Below are 11,494 nucleotides of genomic sequence, written 5' to 3'. Positions count from 1 at the left end.
TGTTCTTTTAAAAAAGCGTCCTAGTTTTGTTTATTGATTGCAATGTCTTCTTATCCATAGATTATTGATAGTTTGTGCGGTGTCTGTTTCATTCCGGGTGTTTCCTTCCCACTCCTGTTTGACACAGGACAAAGGCGGGGCCCTTTGACTTCAGGATATTGTGGGTGGCCATTTGTTGGGGCTCCCTAGTGTTAGTAACTTTAGATCTGTCTTCTTGGGTTGATCAGATTTCCCGGAAATCTCCAGTGCCTTTCCTGTGGAGTTCTGGGCATCTCGGAGCCAAGTGTGAGTGTGCATGTGTGGTCTGTGGTAGGGGAGCCAGAGATGTCCCCGTCGAGCGTGTGCGCGTGCAGGGAGCTGGAGGAGTCACCGTCAGCTGTGTGCCTGTGCAGTGATTAAATCTACTTCTGATAGTGCGGCTGGGCAGGGTGACTTCGGTCCACAGACGCTCTGCCTTTTCCAGGGAATGAGCCCCCGTTTTCTGTTGGAGGGAGGGTCACGTGGTGCCTGGCATCCAGGGTGCAGCTCCAGCGCCTTCCCCAGGTCCGGTGTGTCTGTGGTGCACCGCCTTTGCCCCCTGCTCTGCCCGCGCTGGTGCTGCCAGCTCTTGAGCTCTGGGCTCCGCCGTGTGAAGGGACGCGCCTCTTCCTGAGCTCCCTCGGAGGAGGGGCCGGCTGTCTCGGGCCTGCTGACGCCTTTCCTGCACTTTAGTCCTTTTTGTACTGCTTCTTCTGTTTTCTGTTTGGGTCTCAGCCTTCCCTGTTAGAAGGTTCTCTCGGAGCTCCCAGTATTTTGGCCTTCTTCTCCTTGTAGCTCTCCCTGTGCTATTTAAAACATTTAAAAAAGTCTCTTAGTGTGATTTTAGTAGGAGGGGGTGAAACGGATCTGTATACCCCGTCCCTATACCCTGCACTTACCAGCTAACTTCACACGCTATGGTTTGATGGTTTGACATGTATTAGTCGTTTCTGGTTGCCTCACACACGCTACCTTGACTAGAAGGCAGGTTTGGAGACGGACTTGCTGCTACTTTTGATCCCTCACTCCAGGTCTTACCAGTGCAGGGTGGGGGCTGGGGGAGGAACCGGCTGGGCTGCCGAGCTCAGCAGAGCTTGGAAAAAGTGAAAGAAGGTGGTTTTCTCTACATGTGTTGTTTCTCGTTGTCAGGTTCTCTGATGACTATGGAAAGAGGAAGGAGAAACTAGGAGATTTTCTTTATACCGACGACTGACTTCACAGAGTTAGCGTGGCCTTCAGAACTGTGAGTATAATTCTTGTGCTGCATTGGGTCTTGGTTTTCTGTTTTTGTTTTTCTTTCACTGGCCTTAGGGTTTCTCTGACATACACTAGAAACCAGTGAAAGCTCGCTGATGTTGCAGAGTGAGCGAGGGAAGAAACAGATGTGGTTGGTGCCTGAGCTGTGTGCGTGGGGGCGGGGAGGGCCCTGGGCCCAGTACGGCAGTGGTGACCGTGACAACAGTGGCCGCAGTGGAAACTCTCGGGGTCCTGGCTACTGCGTGTGTCCTCAACAGCCCTGTGAGGGAGGCCCCCTTCGCCCCCGCCTCACACCTTTGTGACCGGGACAGGGGAAGGGTTATTTCGTGAACCAGCAAGGCTGGGTTCAGACTCAGTCTTACTTGGGAGCATGTGCTTTTTACTCGTGTCTTAGGCTCATGGGCTCCGGAGTCAGATGCTGGCGTGGCTGCTTACTGACTCTTTGCTACGTCCCGAAACCCCGCTTTCTCATCCCGGCCCACTCTCCCCTGACCGCCTACACCAGCTCTCTCCCCTACAAAGGGACCTCTCTGCCGAGGTTGTGGGGAACATGCTGTAAGAAATGCGTCACGTGCTCAGCAGGCACAAATGTTAGCAGTTACTCTTCGGTGGTGCCTGTCCCACATTAGGGAGAGGAAAATGGAGCCCCTAGACACGGGGTTTATTTGTCATTTGTAACCTTGGTGCTTGGTGTGTGCTCTCCAGAGTTGGGAAGGTGTAGGATTGAGATTCTATCCGTCTTCTCTCTAGAGACTGCTCTTTCTGGTACGTGTGGTGCTTCAACGAAGAAGGTAGGTGATAGAAGATTCGTGAGTCTCTTGGTGGTATGAGCACCCACAAGCAGTGTTTCTTACCTGCATGTTGCTTTGGAGAAAGCCTCATGAACGTAGAATTCACGATAATTTATAATTATGTTGAACTTGACTTTGGGAAGTATCTTTGTCTTAGATGTTTAAGGCCAGGGCCCTGGATTGTTTTTCCATTTCCTTCTGGGGGTCAATTCACTTTCCTTCTTTGTTCTTCCTTCTCCCCCCCAAACCCACTTTTGTTTCTGCGAGGATTAGGGATTATGGAAGGGAAATGAGGTCATGCGGTTTCAATTTCCAAGTAAGGCCTGGAAGTCTCGTCCCTGTGTCTCCAGTTCCTTCTACCCTTTCTTGGCTGCAGGTGGCACCTGCTCTGTGGGTGCTCTGCCAGGTGTGACCAGGGGGTGGCGTGGGGAGGGCCGCACCCAGCCCTTCGCATCTGTTGTTGCCTCCAGGCCGGCTCCATGTTCTGTGTTTCCTCCTGTGTGTTACATTTATTTGGGTGCGAGTCTGTTTGTGTTTCTGAGTCTTCAAGGAAAACGATTTTGTTATTTCATCTCTGCATCTTTTCTGCTTAACCTGAGGGTGGCTTTCACTAAATGCCGGGTGAGGGAATATTTAACTCTTGTTGCAAAATAAGTTCTCTTTTCCTGGAGGATTTAAATAAGAGGGAGAATTTCAAGTTTATTAGCTACTGAAATGACTTCAGCGTGGTAGAGCACAGGACGGTTGCCTGCGGAGGTAACACTTAGGGGAAGTGACACGCAGTGTTCTCCTTAATGTGCCGTGCAGTGGAACGAAGGCCTGACGGGGAAGAGCCTGGCTCACCGGAACTTTGGGCACCGGGACATAGACTGCTGCCTCTAGCTTGGTGCTCCTCTCCCCCTCCCCCGACTTGAAAATCTTCACATCCAGGAAAATAACCTCATAACTAGTCTTCCTATAATTGTTTCCCCCGATTCTGGAGAAATGGTGAGGCCCACGCGGAAGCCCGGGCTTGCGCTGCGTAAATGTAACGATGCTGTGCTGACTCGCAGGCCCCTTGGTTTACCCCAGTGCCGGGTCCCCCTGAGCCCCTGTGGGAGGGAGGGTCAGGTTCTCGGTTCCTGCTTCGCCGTCAGGCGTGGTGGAAGGCAGACTCTTGGGTTGGAGATGTTTTCCAGTCAGAGTTCTAGGAAAGCAAGGACAAGTCTCGGAGGAGCGGAGCCGCTGGCATGTGGGTCGACGTTCTGTTCGGGGCTTGCGGGGTGCGGGGGAGCGGTAGACGGGAGGGAAGGCCGCCCGAGACCCGAGGCCCGTCTGCCAGCCCCATTCTGTGAATAAAGACGGCTGTTTTGGCAGTGGGGCGGCTGAGAACAATTGACACAGATTGACCCCTGAGGTTCTGTGGCTGTTTGTCCAAGCAGAGCCACTAGCATCAGGCGGCGCTGGCGGTTGGCCGTGGAGGGCAGCTGCCACCCGGTGTTCAGTGCCGAGATGCTATGAGGTTTGAAAGGCGGGCATGTTGGGAACAGACCCGGGGAGGGGGGCATAGGGGAGAGCCGGGGAGAGCCCGAGACCTGTCAGCAGGCTGTGGAGGGAACTGGGTGCGGAGGCTGGGGCTGGGGCGGGGAACCTGGAGGTGGTGGGAGGCAGCCAGGCCCTGGTGGGTTTTGCAGGTAGAACCGGCAGGATCTGCTGACAGAGCGGCAGAGGAGTGTGAGGAACGGGGGAGGAGTTGAGTCGGCTCCAAGGCTATGGGTTGCCGCAGCAGGACTCGGTGTAGACAGGCAGAGGAGGACTGGCTCGTGGGTACTCTGGGTGTGTGGCCCACAAGGGTCCCGGGAGGGCTGTCAGGGGGCAGTTGTGCGGAGGCATACGGCGCTTGGAAGAGAGGCGGGGAGTGGCGGGGAGAAGTCGGTGCGCTCTGGTCAAGGAGCTGTGAGCACAGAGAGGAGGCGGCAGGCGGGCGAGCCCGGGCCGGCGTGAGCCCGGTGGGCTTGGAGCAGGTGTCAGGAAGCAGGAAGCATGGCGCTGCGGGAAGAAGGGAAGAGAACGTCCCAGGACAGGACGTGATCAGCTCTGTGCAGTGTCAGGAAAGGTCAGGATGGGGTTGGGATTTGGCCTTTGGGTTTGGTGACTTGGAGGACTCAGCAGTGGTGCCCTGAGTGGTTAGAGGGAGTGGTGAGACGGAGAGCCCGGTGGGGTGGTGATTTGGAGGAGGAGAGAGTAGCGAGAGGGATAGTGTGCGGGTGACTGAGGCCCAGGGTGCACAGTCACCCTCATGCTTACCCCCCGCCCGGGTGCTGAGCAGCGCCCCGTCCACGTCCGGTGGGTACGTGGTGGTGTTCTCAGGTCAGGTGCAGTGCTGATGGCGGCTTTCTCCATGACATGTAGCCCTCGCTGTCCTGCCTCCTGAGCGTGTGGGGACCGACACAGTGTCCCAAGGGACTGTTCAAGGGGGAGCAGAGTGGTGGTTTAAGTGGAAAACACTTGTCCTGCCTGAAATGCTTCTACTAGAGATTGTTTCCTTAATTAGAAATTTCCACTTTTGTCAATGCGTGGTACGTGCGCATGCGCAGACCAGTGTTGAGAGGGCTCTGCCCCGCCCTCGAGCCCCCCCATGGCTGCCGCTTTCAGGTCCACACCTGCTTCTCAGCAGTGCGTGTGTTGGGTCGGGGCCGTTGGTATGCCAGTTTTAGAAAAAGTTACATTTTGAACTTCTTTCTTTCCCTCAGAATTCTGTCTCAGTTTTTGTTTAGATCCACATTTTGGTTGACTTCTTTGACTTGGTTCACGTCGCTCACTGAGCCAGTTAGTGGAGCTTGATTCCATTTCCTTCTTGTTCAACTTTGGTTTTCCTGTTTTCTTGAACTTAGAGTTGCCACTTTTTTCCCCTGTTTGCTTGACATCCTTACGAGTTCTGACTCTCTGACAGCTTTATAAGTGAGCCCTCTTAATATCATTTTCCATGTGCTCAAGCATATTATGTGACTTATGTCTTCACCGCCAGGGACATCTGTCCTCCCTGCGGGAAGGTGCTGCCTTGGCCTGCTAGAAATGGTACCAGGATCGAGGTGCGCAGGGCCGATCTGACAGGACTGGATGAGACCAGGGAGGAGGTGGTGGTTTGGTGCCACCTGGGCGGCCCCGTCGGCTAAGTGTCCGACTCTTGATCTCGGCTCAGGTCATGATCTCATGGTTCATGGGTTGGAGCGCCGCTGTCAGCTTAGAGCTCGCTTGGAATTTTCTCTCTGTCTCTCTGCCTCTCTGTCTCTGTCTCTGTCTCTGTCTCTCTCTCTCTCTCTCTCTCTCTGTGTCCCTACCACAGTTGTACTTTCTCTCCTTTCAAAATAAGTAAATAAACTTAAAAAAAAAAAAAAAGAAACTGCTGATTGGGAGGGCAGTGATGGGAAGTGCAGAGGGAGGGCCCTGCACCACCCTGTGGGAGCAGGGTGAGAGGCCTGGAGGCCATTGGGGACGGGCACTCTGGGTGGCATAAGTGGGAGCAAGCAGAGCTGGCAGAGGTCAGGTGCTTGTTGACTTAAAAAGCCTGCGCCGTGGCGTCTTGTAGGTCAGACATGTTAGTTACGGACTCTTCCTTTCAGTAGGTTTTCGAGGGGAATGGGACATTCAGACTGGTCTGCATCTGTCACAAATGTTTTATTTCTTATTTTTTTAAAGGATGATATTTTTCGAGTAATCTCTCTTCCCAGTGTGGGGCTCAGACTCGCACCCCCCAGCTCAGCAGTGCGTGCGTCCCCGCTGAGCCAGCCAGGCTCCTGTCGTGAATTTTTAATGTTGTCTGAAAACCCGAGCATAGGATATATCAGGACACTTGAGTCCAAGAGTTAATCTCTTTCTCTTCCTTAATGTTGATTTATTGTTGAGAGAGAGTGTGGAAGCTGGGGAGGAGCAGAGAGAGAAGGAGACGGGATCTGAGGCAAGCTCCGAGCTGTCAGCACAGAGCCCGACGTGGGGCTCAGACCCACGAACCGTGAGATCGTGACCCGAGCCTTGGTCGGATGTTTAACCAGCTGAGCCAGCCAGCGGCCCCAAGGGATAATCTTAAACGGCTGATTTCATGAATTGGTTCCTGGAAAATTCTTTATAGCATATTTGTCATAAAGGCCACCCAGCCACTTGCCGTGCGGGACTGAACCCTGCAGCGGCCACTGCAGTTGTCGGGTGTGAGCAGGACGAGTGGCCGCAGGACGTTGAAGGGGCTGCTGCTCTGTGTCGGCTGGCCTGGCAGGGTGGTGCGCAGGGAGGCCGGGAGGGGTCTTGGAGGCGTGCGAGCCCGGCCCTCACCCCTGCGGCCCGCGGGGAAATCCGCCCCCAGCGACCAGGTAGTGCGGAACCCAGGGTGGCCCACGAATGCCTTTCGTAACTGTGCCTCCAGGGCGCCCTTGCTGTCGAAGCCCAGCAGCTCCCACAACGGTCAGGACGCCGCGTTCAGTGCAGCGAGCTACCGCGTCTGATGCTCCAGCTTGGCGCTCAGAGCTTTGTAAGGACAACCTTTACCCTCCGGTCTTAGTTAGGTGTGTGATCCGGGAGGTGCCTGTCGTGATCGGGACCCCGCCGTTACGTGTCCGTTATCGTGTGTTTGAGTTGTATTTAGTTCCTTACAGTAACTGGGCAAGGCGGTGATCTCTGTCCCCGTGTCACGGAGCAGAGGCTGGAGCTAGACCCTGGGGAGTCTGCCCGAGGCCCCGCACGGTGGCGGGCTCTCTGTTCCCTTCCGCGGAAGCTGTGCCCCCGTCCTTCCACTCCTGTGTGCAGCCTGGGCGGAAGAGTGGGGAGTGCTGCCCTACTGAACGGCCTGCGGGCCTGTCCTCGGGGTCCCACTTCGTTTTTGTCACGCGTCAACCATGTGTCCACACGGCACTGGCGCCGTCTCTGCAAGCCCTAGCATGGGGCCCTCGGCCGTTGGGCTTCCTGGCGCACGCTGAGAAACTGTGCTTTCACCACACACTCGTGGAAACAGGGACCCGGCTTTGTTCCTGACCCGAGGCGCGCGGGCAACTTTCCCAGGGATTCGTACGTCCTGAGTAAGGGACAGAGGGGACGTGTTTTTCTTTCTACATGCCTTGGCATATCATAGATCTCTGGGGGGCGCAGGTGGGGTACTGGGAGTGGGGATGGCAAGGAAGCATTTTAGATTTTCATCTGCTACTCACGAATTCTAAGCGACTTCACGAAATAGACAAACTGTCCTGCACCTCTTTCTTGATAAACTGTTTCTTAAAAAGAATAGGTGTTTTAGCAAAAACTTCACTTGAAAAGATGGCCAAAAGATTTGAGCAGACGTTTCATCGATTTCCTGTCGGTAACAATAAGCACCCAAGACGCCCACCATCATTAATCATTAGGGGCGTGCACGTGACAGCCGCCGGAGGCAGCGTCACAGTCCTGTCAGAACGCCGCACGTTTACACGGGACAGAGGTGACGGTGCCCAGCTGCAAGGGCGTGGAGTCGTCCGCCCGTCCCGCTTTGCTGGGGGTGCGGAGGGTTCTGACCACTTTGGAAAGTAGTCCGGCAGGTCCCTTTCCCGTGCAGCCCAGGAACTCGATCCGGAGGTCTTTCCCCAAGAGAAATGGAAACTTGGGTCTGCACAGAGGCCTGTATGTGAACGTGTGCAGCAGCTTTCTTCATACTCCTTAAAACAGAAACCAGCTCCGACGTCCGTCAGGCGGCAGATGGTTGTGGTGCGCCTCACAGGGGGTTTCCTGCTCCGCAGCGGGGATCCGCTGGCCCTGCACAGCCTCGGGAGAAAGGGGGCGTCTGCAGAGCCTCTGATGTGCAGACGCAGAACTCCGCGTGACCGTGACTCCCCCGATGACATTCGGAGAAGGCCAGAGCTGGGAGAGCACGCCAGACCGCTGGTCGCCTCCGGCCCGGGCGAGGGGAAGAGGGGATCGAGGGCGAAGGGGCACGAGGGCACTTCGTGGGTGACGGAGGCGGGCCGTAGCTTCCCGCCGGGGGTGGTGACGCGGCCAATGTGTTAGTGTCTTACTGTGTGTGAAGTTTTCTCACTGAGCCAAACAAAAGGTGACCCGTGTATATCCACACACACAGGCACACACACTCGTATGCACACCCGAGCTTGCGTTTTCTTTTCAATGGACTAGATTTTATTTTTCTGGTCTAGGTATCCTGGAAGTTTAAGTGAAATAGATTTTAGCACAGACACTGTTTCTGAAAACATATAATCTCAGAGTTGGTTGATTTTTATATTTATTCGTGACCTAAAGGCTTTATAACATGGTTTTTGTATGAGACAGTTATATATTATAGGCATAAATAAAAACAAGTAAAAGATTTTTTTAAAGTTTTGTTATTTTAGGATTCCTTCCATATTGTTCAGGCTCTTGTAGCTTTGGAGAAGAATAGTTTCACCAGCTTTAAAAATTATTAAAAGGTGTTTTCTCTGATTCATGGCAAACTTAATTATATGGTCCTCAGCTCGGTCTTTAATCATCTCTAATTGTAGGGCACGATTATATTTTAAACTGCTAGAAATAAGAGTGTGCACAGAACAGAGTGCAAGGTAGCTTCACTAAACTTAAGGCTTCCTCGCGATTGTAAATCAAGTGTCTTCAGAGTTTGCAAGAGGGCCGCTCATCACTCCTTACTGCGGGGTGGTGCTTTTTGATGTCCAGGGCAGTCATTTAGCATTTTTTCCTAATAAACCGTTTAGGAAAGCCACAGCAGTGGGCAGGGAGGGGGATTAAAGCAGAAAACTGTGTGCGTGTGTTTAATTTCCATTTAAAAATAAAAATGTGTTTGACTTTAGAAAACAAGAAGGCCGCTGACTGAAACGATGAGGTCTTGGTAGGATTCTGTGACGGGGGCGGCGCCGCACGGTCAGAATGGGGTCAGCGCGGTGGTGAGGCGCATTGCGACAGGACCTCCCTGAGCTGCCTGTAAGAAAATTTTTTTTTAATGCTTATTTATTTTTGAGACAGAGAGCTGGGCTGAAGTCGGACGCTCAACCGACTGAGCCCCCCGGGCGCCCGCCGAGCTGCTGTTCGCTGCTGCGGGGCGCGCGGGGCTCCGTGTCCCCGAGGCTCGCTGCGCCGTCGCCAGGGCCACGGCGGGGGGTGAGTGTCGGCATGCCCAGATGTGTTCGCTGCGGCCTCCGCACGGCACTCTTCCGAGGGTGGTTGTGCAGTATATGCGCACCAGTAGCCTCCTTGACAGTGGCCTTTGGGGACAGGAGAGAAGACTTGTTCGGCCTCAGCTGTTTTATTGTCCGACTCTGTCCCTGTATTTTGCTGTGGGAATTTCTGCGTTAACCTTCATTTGAAGGCTTGGAACTGTGCTAGGATGCTTCCTGCAGTCAGTGACCCATCCAGCTGCCACCAGCTGGCAGCCCAGGTGCGGGCGTCATGGCGTTGCCGCAGGGACGTGGGGTGGCAGTGTGCCGTGTCCGCTGCGGGGCCTCACACGGCGTGCGCCGGACTGAGCGTCCTCATGGGGCTTAGGGTGCCTTCCTGTCCCCGTGGGGAGCGGCGCGGGCAGAGGACCGCCACACAGGTGTGCGGTATCAAGTTCTACAAATACCTAGCCATGCTTGTTTTCTAGAGTTTTCCAAAAGGGCATTTACTTGGTCTCTTTAAACAAAATGTGCTGAAAGGCACTGAAGTTCATTTCAGTTTTTTACAGGACTTGGGACCCTCAGTGCGAATGCCTGCCCCTTCCAGGGCGCCGCCTCTGCCTCTTTCCCAGGGCCGGGCTGTGTGGCTCGCTGCCCCCGGAGGCCCTCCCGTCACCTTTTCTATCTTGCTGCTCCTTGGTTTGTTTTTTAATTAAATCTTTCATGGAGAAATTGTAACACGTGGTGGAGTCAGCTTTCAGACCCTTCACCTGGATTCACCAGTTCTTAACATACTGTGACATTTGCCTGCGTGCCCCCCCCCCCCCCGCCCCGTCTCTGGATATGAACGGACGCACGAGCACCCGCACACATGCACACGCACACACATTTGTTTTCTACCGAACCCTGAGAGTAAGTTGCTGATGTCGAGCCCTTTCTCTCTTAGACACTTCCGTGGGTGTGCACTAAGAACGGGGACTTGTGACGTTACCACGACAGAACCAGCATGGTTATTAGTTATTAAGTTGGTGACATTTGACGTTGCCACATTATCTGTTGTACAGTCCATACTCACAGTTTCCAATTGCTCTGTTACTTCTAGCAGTTCCCCCCACCCCGATCCAGGCTGGAACTAACATGTGTCATTTATTTATTTAAAAAGCTCTTGGGGTGCCTGGGTGGCTCAGTCGGTTAAGCCTCCAGCTTCGGCTCAGGTCAGATCTCATGTTCATGGGTTCAAGCCCCGCGTCAGGCTCTGTGCTGACAGCTCAGAGCCTGGAGCCTGCTTCCGGTTCTGTGTCTCCCTCTCTCTCTGCCCCTCCCCATCTCATGCTCTGTCTCTCTCTCTATCAAAAATAAATAAAACATTAAAAAATAAAAAATAAAAAATAAAAAGTTCTCTACGTTAATCTGTGTATTTTGAGAGAATGCGCACGAGGGGCCGAGGGAGAGAACCCGGTGCGGGGCTCGGTCTCACGCACTGTGGAAATCGAGAGTCGGACGTTTAACCGACCAGGCCACCAGGTGTCCGCAGGTGTTATTTGCTGGTGTCTGTAGTCCTTCTCGCCTGGATGTGCCCCTCAGCCTTTTTCTTTCATGACCTCGGCAGCTTTAAAGGACCTAAACTAGTTGTTTATGGGTTCCTTTTGGGCTCTTTTCACGTCTTCTCATATTATATTCAAATTCTGTGTCTTGGGGTCACACTTCCATGGAAGCACACTGTCCTTCACGCCCTTGTCGTGGCCGTGGTGTCTCCATCTCAGGGTGGCGCAGGGCGCCTGTTTGTTCTGCTCTTGGTGATGTTGGCGCCTAGGAACTTGTGAGGCCTGCGGAGGCTTGGGCTCCACTCCTGACCTGCTGAGTCAGGCAGGTACTTGGGGTTTGAGCTATGTTTCCAACAAGCCCTAAACATGACTGTGATGTATTCTGAACTCTGAGAATTCCGGGTCCTAGACCATCAAGTCCTGTCGGATGGCCTCTGCCTCGTGTCTCCTTTGTTCTTAGTGAGTCGTCTGTAGGGGGATGTGAGGCTGTGTGACGTTTCCACGTTCAGACCGGTCATCCGGTCACCCGCCGGCGACTCTTGCCGGAGACCGTTCCTGCGAGGTAGTTGTGCAGCTCGGTTCTCAACGCTGCTGTCCTCCTCCTCAGCGGCCGGCTTCTGCTGCCGGGAGGGGTTCCGCCGCTGGGTCTCCCTCTCCCTCCCTCTCCCTCTCCCTCTCTCTCTCTCTCTCCCTCTATCTCCCTCTCCCTCTCCCTCTGCCTCTCTCACTCACTCTCTCTCCCTCTCTCTCTCTCTCTCTCCCTCTCTCCCTCTCTCACCCTCTCTCCCTC

General features: G+C 54.1%; 1 protein-coding gene across 20 annotated transcripts in view; it reads left to right on the top strand.

Moving 5' to 3' along the window:
- Positions 1 to 1,167: 1,167 nt before the first annotated feature.
- The window catches only part of PTK2 (protein tyrosine kinase 2), a 207,157-nt gene continuing 196,830 nt past the window's right edge, over positions 1,168 to 11,494 (top strand). For 16 of the 20 annotated variants that reach the window (XM_029923992.1, XM_029923986.1, XM_029923983.1 and 13 more), the window contains exon 1: positions 1,168 to 1,261. The gene's annotated coding sequence lies outside the window, so the exon portion shown is untranslated. Of the gene's footprint in view, positions 1,262 to 2,025; positions 2,067 to 11,494 lie in introns of all 20 variants that reach the window. The other 4 variants (XM_029923990.1, XM_029923989.1, XM_029923971.1 and 1 more) reach the window with 3 other exon arrangements.

The sequence above is a fragment of the Suricata suricatta genome, chromosome 15 (assembly GCF_006229205.1).
Source record: "Suricata suricatta isolate VVHF042 chromosome 15, meerkat_22Aug2017_6uvM2_HiC, whole genome shotgun sequence".
NCBI classification, from domain to species: Eukaryota; Metazoa; Chordata; class Mammalia; order Carnivora; family Herpestidae; genus Suricata; species Suricata suricatta.
This window is presented reverse-complemented; position numbering and strand designations above follow the sequence as displayed.